The following is a 7,111-nucleotide window of genomic DNA, read 5'->3' on the forward strand; positions in this document are numbered from 1 at the left end:
GGTGCTCAACCGGCGATTGAGATTTGGAGGGAGACTAGGAGACCCCGGCGAAAACGAGCGTGCTAGCGGAGGCTCCGGGAATGCAGGGTGATAGGGCCCAGTCTATGCTCCGGTTGTGTTGTTGGGTGAGCTTCTTCACCCTTCCGGTTGTGCTGTTGGTTCCAGTCTATGAGCAATTATTTTGTTTATTTCTGTCGACCAGATGCTCAGGAGATGCTCTCTGACCTGACTAGAGTCATAGAAAGATTTTTTTTTTGCCATTCTTAGTTTGTTTGGTACCTTGCTCTTTCCTTGTCAAGAAAGGGATCGGTTTGTCCTGGAGCTCCTGTCCCCTTTATAAAGGAGATTTTTGTTCCTTTGCTTGATGTGTTTCCCTCCTTTCAATTGTAGGATTTTCGGGATGGGCCTTCCTATCCATAAGTTTGTCTTTATACTGCATATTAATTCACACTTTTGGGTAGGTAACTAAACTCCTGTAACTTCACTGAATCATTGAAGTTGTCTTTCCCAATCTGAGTTTTGCTTTACAACAACTTGATTGCTTGTGTATTTGTGTACTTTTCTGCATATTCATACAGCTCTGAATGTTGTTCCGTTCCTTGATAAATACATCGCTCTACAGGGTTGCTTAAAGAAGTTAACTCTTCTTCATAGCAGTTTTTCAAATGCCCTGATGGGATGACCCTAAACATGGATAGTTTAACTTGGTATATCAGCTCAAACACCTGATCGGCAAAATGGAGTTCTATTGGTCCTAACTGCCGTTCTAAATCCTTCAAAAAGAAAAAGAAAAGTGATATACTAAATAAACTATCTGCTCTATTATTTTTATTTTTAGTCTTGCTTCCATCCATCTATTTATAGTACCCTGGGTAGCTACAGCAGTGATGCTCTTTCTTTCTCTGTAGGGAAGCTTCTGGACGGGATTTAGACAAGGAAACGGAGACCCGTGCGAAATCGAGCATCCTGGTGGTGCCTCGACCAAAGCGGGTCGACGGATAGCGCGGTGAGCACGGAGCATGGTGCAGCGAGTTGGATAGGCGGCAAGAGAGGTGACCACGGGTGTGGCTTGGGGAGCTCCGCACACATGAAGTGATGATGAGTGCATCCGACCCCACCATGCTGCTGGTCCTGGAGAACAAGGTATTGGCATTTGTCATTGTACAACACTAGCGAACCGGCAAGCAATGCAGTTGTTTATTCCTTTCCCCTGTAAACTATGAACTGAATGGCTACTGTGTTGATGCATATTTGTTTAACTGAAGTTTAGTTTTATTATGTCCATACCTTTGATTCGTTCTACTTTAGTGTGGTCTGAGATATAATGATTTATTTCATGTGTATCACATATCTATTTATACTTAGTTTGGAAATTGCAGCATCCTCTCCTAACTGTCCGAATGGGGGCTTTTAGCTAATTCTTACCAAGCACCTAAATTTCTAAAACTGAAAAGATATTAAAGAAACACAAACTGTTTCAGAATACTCCAGGATTGAATTTGGGCATTGCGCCTTAATAAGATATCAATCAAAAGCTTAGTGAAAAATAAATATATTACCAACGCGAGGTACTGAATTAAAATGTGCATCTACATCTTATTGTACAGAACAAGCTTACTTATTTTAATTAAAGGGGTATATATATATCAAATCAGTATAGGCCTTTTTAACTTTGAGCTAACACAGAAAATTGTATAGAGAGAATTTACGATCGCATTTTGAAAACTCTATTGCATAGTTTGAACCTTCAATTTTCATTACTAAAAGGATCGTTGGTATTGCCAAATTGCCAAGCATTTATTTTCAATTACTCTTGGTTTGGCATGGACACTGTGCCATTTGGCGCCATTCGATGCCCAACTCCTATCATTTGTTGCATTTATCTATTCTAGATAAAATGATGATAAAATGAAATGAATCTTCAGTGTTGGGACTGATGATCGGCACTTGTTGTCTAAATGCAGTATATGCGCATTGCAGCGGTAATGTTGTTAACTGTCCCTGTATATTTCTTAGTTAGATGTCTAATAAATCAAGAATTTGACACTTGTCAGTAAGTTTAGTATATCATCATCTACTTAGACAAAATACATCATGGTCAAACAATACAAATATTTCACAAGTAGAAAAGGCATACAAATATTAATTTTCAGTAAAATGATGAAGTGTTCAGATATATCAATGCTTTCACTGCTGTTATGAACTATATTTTTTGTGTAATTGCTATATCAGAATCGAAGTAACCCATTCGACGCTTGATTGTATCTTAGCATGCTTATTGAGTACATTCCTTATGTCATTTTTACAGATAAATTAATTTGTGTCAAGTATCGCTTTTTGCCATATGGACATGACAAGTTGTCATACATTGGCCTGTCAAATTTATCGGGTGCCAAGTTCACTTGCCATATTCTCAATTTTGTTTCTTCTGATTTTGGTGTTGGTGTGTGTATTGTTAGTGAAAATATGCTCATAGTTTTTTTAAAATATGTGTACGCCATTAACTGATGTCATTGTGTTTTCCAGGGGTATATGAACCAGAAATGATGTGATATACTTGGTTATTTGAACATGAAGGTCAGCCGCGGGGTGGCGCGACATGGGTGAGCTGAAATTGTTCTACTGATTCCTTGATGCTCTGTTCATTGCTTTGTTCTTATTTTATCGTTCTTTATTTGCTTTGTTCTTTCCTACAAGAAGATGCCGAGTCGTGTAATATGTTCAAAGAAGTGAGAATCTGCATTTTATGAATGTTTTCTTCTTTCTTCATTGTTACCTCAAGTCAGTGAATTCAGTTAAGTTGTACTGAGCAGCTTCATACGCATGGTTTCTCCATCTACACATCTTATTCAGTCACGAGGCCATTAAGATCTTTTTGACTTTTATAAAAAGGGTGATGCCAATTAGACGTTACCCTGTCCAACTTGATCTTTAACTTGCTATTACTGTTTGGATCTGCACATTCAAGGATTTTTCATTAAATCATCGGTTCACCAGTTCTTTGTTACTTGAGATATTGTGATAAACTTATATCATTGCTTACTATACATATGTCTGGATGATGCCTGCAGGCTCATTACAAGCTTCGGCTGGATCAAATAGTGGGCCTTCTATATATATATATATTCAGCTGTATCATTTCTTACTATATATATCTTCCTGTCGACCAGACGAAACCATACATGGATCCTTTGCCTCCTTTCTTGCTCAGACCCCATGATACAACCTCGGCGGCTGTCCAGCGACTAACAGGTAATTTCTCTTTCAATTTGATGATGATGGATGAGAATCAGTTCTATGATTGCAGCTTATAAAAACAGATGTTGGATGTCCCTTATGTGATGTGCTTATTTACCATGATAGATGCAATTGCTTATTAGTAGGTGCTCTCCGAATCCTTCTTTAACTAATTTACTTTGAAGTTCGGACAAAGGAGACTATAACTTTTTATATTCGTTCTATCATGGATTCCCTCTCTAGCCTATGTACGTTTCAGAAATAGGTACACACCTAGGAGAAGCCTGAGACCTAATAATAGTGCTAAGCAATTACTCTGATTGTCATTCTATGCTATCATCACAACACAGGTCAATAGACAGTCAACAAATGTGTAATCAGCTTTCCCTGGGTCCTGCATCATCTACTAATAATCAAATTTTGTGGCGAGCGTCTTATAAATCAGCATACCTATTTCTCCACACTGGATAGCTTTTATTATGACTATAAAGAATATAGTTTGAGGATGGCATGCCAATTGTTCTATGTCTTGGGTATGAAGTAATTTCTAAAATGTCTTAGGTTTCCCTGTAAATTTCTGCAAATTTACGGCATGTCATTAAAACCTACAGGGTGCTCCACCGATGGTGAAAATACCTCACATAATGATGTTGGATATTAGTGGCTGAGTATTGAAGCAAAATGTGACAGTTGCATGATGTGCTTGACTGTTTATTTGCATACAGCAATATCATCTTTTGGAGATAATACAGCCGTATGGCTGTTAGATGAGACCATGTCGGAAGACCCTGCTGCTATGTAAGCAAAAGGATTCATGATACCCACGGTGAAAACAGAGATAACATGCTACAGTTAGAGCAGCATTGAGAAACCAAGGACACGAAATGAGTCTGAAAAATGCTATGGGCTGATTCGTTCTAGCTAGGTACATGCACGGCTTCTCTTATATATATGCAACGTAACAGCGCGGATAAGTAGAACTGTTGTGATGTTACTCTATTATAAGTACAAATAACTCATGGTTATCTTTTCTTTTGTTTACAGGCTATGTGTGGTAGAAGTTGTACTCACAGGAAGACTATCGTGCTTTGTATAAACCACGTTCTATGATTCACTTCTGTTATGCTTATTTACATTCCAGTGTTAGGACTGAAATCCATCTATTGTAATGAATTTGGTTGTATTGGCATTACCTATTTGACTTAGGCTTGGTTCATCACATATCGATTGTTTTTCTTGTAACCCGCTGCTTGTATGACCTAAAACTGTCATGTATATGAGGCAAGTTATTAGCAATGTTTCACATTTTCTTACTTGCAATACTATGCTTGCCTGTTCAGGTCTTCCAAGACCTAAATCATCAGAAATCCAGCACACACAACACTTTTTTCTTTTGAACTTTGGTTACCTTGATACAAGCTTCCGTTCATTTTGTTTATATTGAGTGGTTAGAATAGTTACCATACGTGCTTGCTCAAAACTAAACCTACTGATAAATGGAGTACTTTCAAAGCGCATATGGTGTTCTGAAAAATACACATTTTTTTCAACATGACATGGTCTTGAAATGGGACTCTCCTACCAAATTAAAATGTGTAGGTATATCTCACTGTAGACAACAAGCCTCCATTCTTTTTTATTAAAGGGGTTAAATTTGTTATCATATGTGCTTGCCCACTACTAAACCAACTAAAACATGAAAATTCTTTTCATGCTGAACATGGATTCAGTGGGTCTTTGCGCCATTGCAGCATGAAACTATTTTCATCGACAACATGGCTTCAGCGGGTCTCTGCGCCATTTGGCGCAAAGAGTCAACTAGTATTTGAATAAGCTCAGAAGAGAAGAGAGGTGAAAGATCTTTTGAAAATGAAGTTGTAGAGAAAATCTTTTCTATGGGCTTGCTAATTTCTAAGGTCACGTCCTACAGTCAACATGTGCTCTGATACCATCTTGTAGCGACCCGACCTGTAACACCCAAATTTTTTAACCATGAGTGTTTATTAAAATTTTGCCAAGAAATTAAATTTTCATTTTTTGTGGAATTATCTTTTGATTTCAGAACCACTCTTTTCCTTGATATTGTGGAGTGTTCACCCCAAGTGAAAACCTTTTAAAAATATTGTTGGACTTGTTTACCCTCTCAAGAAAAAACATTTCTTTTATCAGTGGATTTATTTGCATAATTATTTTCCCTGAGCTTTATTTCTTTAGAAATGATTTTTCATAAGTTTTGGTGCCTCTTTTGCACTACAACCCTTTGGTAAAATTAGTTATAAGTTTCACCAAAATTTGGAGATGTCATGGGATGCTCCCACATCACTTTTATGCAAAAATCTCTTTTAGTCATTTGGAAATTTTGAGCTCTACCCCAAATTTTCAAATCTGATCGAGTTTGTAAAATTGCACTACAACCTATTTAAATATTTCTTTAAAGCTTCCACCAAAATTAGGGGATGTTAGTAGTAGTGTATAATTCAACTTTATGCAAAAACCCATTAATGTTCTTTGAAATTTTTGAGCAAACCAGCCTCTTTTGCTCTTTGGTCCAGTTTGGCATTTTCTACTGGAACCCTAGTTTATTTTGCTCTAGTGCCCATGAGCTTTTTCCTGCTTATAGTCCACCCTACCAAACCCTTAAGTCCAGGAGATTGGACCCATTGGAGTATTTTGGTCCATGCAATAATGCCCTTTTCATTCTGTCCAGATTTGGTTTTCTCAAAAACTTGCACTAACAAGTTTTTGTTCTTGACACTAACCTTGCCACCCTCTTTGTCATCTAAAGAGACTATGATCTGGAGTTTTTAGCCACCCCAAGAGATGCTTAGATGACCATAGCTTTCTGTCAAGCACCTTGTGTGCATGGTCAGATTTGACATGGTTTTTAGTTTGCACATTGGACCTACTTGCTTTGCCTAACCAGCATGTCCACTAAACTCCTAGCTACCTCTAACCTAGATCTGTTAATCCCCAACCCCATTCAAGCCTCCTGGCATGCCTTGGCATTTTACCGAACACGTAGCGTGCGTGCTCTGGGCACGCCCAGAGCGCACGTTTTGCACGCGCACGTAGCCGAGCCGTCGCGTCGTGCCCCTGGCCTTTGCTCGCCCACAGGGCCGCGCCCCGGCCTCGCCCGCTCACCAGAACCCTCCAGGCCGCCCCTGGAGCCCCACAGCGCCGCCGTCAGGTCGGCCATGGCAGCTAGCGGCCGGCCATAGCAGGCTCCTGCCATGGACGGCGCCGCCCGAGCCTGTCACACCCTAGCTAGTCATGCATTAGAGTGTTGCATCATGTTTACTTTTTCATCAGAAACTTGAAATGGGGATGACAGAACCCCCAGTCCCCTCTGAAACCAACTAGGGTTACTAAAATAATTTTTCAATGAACCTGAAATGCCCTTCTAAAATGTCCATCATTTTAGCCTTGGTTCAGAACCTCTGACAAAAGTGGTGCACATTTTTCTAGGCCATCATAGGGTCTTTGAATTAAATCATAGATATTTGAATTTGGGCATTTAAAATAATATAAAATATTTAAATGCTCAAATATCTCCAAACTAAAATGTTTCATGTTGGAAATAATCCAACTATGGACCAGGAGTAGTTTGGTGAATTTTGGAGTTGCCTAGGTATTTTAATTAATTCAACAAAGTTGCAGATATATTAAATAAAACAGAAAACAGAAAAGAAAGGGGAAAGACTTACCTGTGCGGCCCAGCCAGCTGGCCGGCCCAGCTAGCAGCCGACCCAGCCCAACACTGTAGTTCCCCGTCGTCTTCCTCCCCACGCCCCGAAGCTGCTGCGTGCTCGCGCGCGCGCGGCCGCACGGCCACCTCCTGCTTGCCGACGCCCTCCTGGCCGCGTGGACGACGTCC

The 7,111-nt window shown here is 39.7% G+C and overlaps 1 long non-coding RNA gene across 2 annotated transcripts; it reads left to right on the forward strand.

Annotated features, from left to right (window-relative positions):
* Positions 1 to 4,550, forward strand: LOC123085649 (uncharacterized). Of its 2 annotated transcripts, XR_006439845.1 has the most exons (7): positions 1 to 125; positions 391 to 457; positions 909 to 1,143; positions 2,527 to 2,603; positions 3,072 to 3,252; positions 3,849 to 4,162; positions 4,282 to 4,550. It is a non-coding gene; the product is annotated as an uncharacterized lncRNA (long non-coding RNA). The 2 variants fall into 2 exon arrangements; XR_006439846.1 differs by lacking the exon at positions 391 to 457.
* Positions 4,551 to 7,111: the final 2,561 nt, after the last annotated feature.

The sequence above is a fragment of the Triticum aestivum genome, chromosome 4A (genome assembly GCF_018294505.1).
Source record: "Triticum aestivum cultivar Chinese Spring chromosome 4A, IWGSC CS RefSeq v2.1, whole genome shotgun sequence".
Classification (NCBI taxonomy): Eukaryota; Viridiplantae; Streptophyta; class Magnoliopsida; order Poales; family Poaceae; genus Triticum; species Triticum aestivum.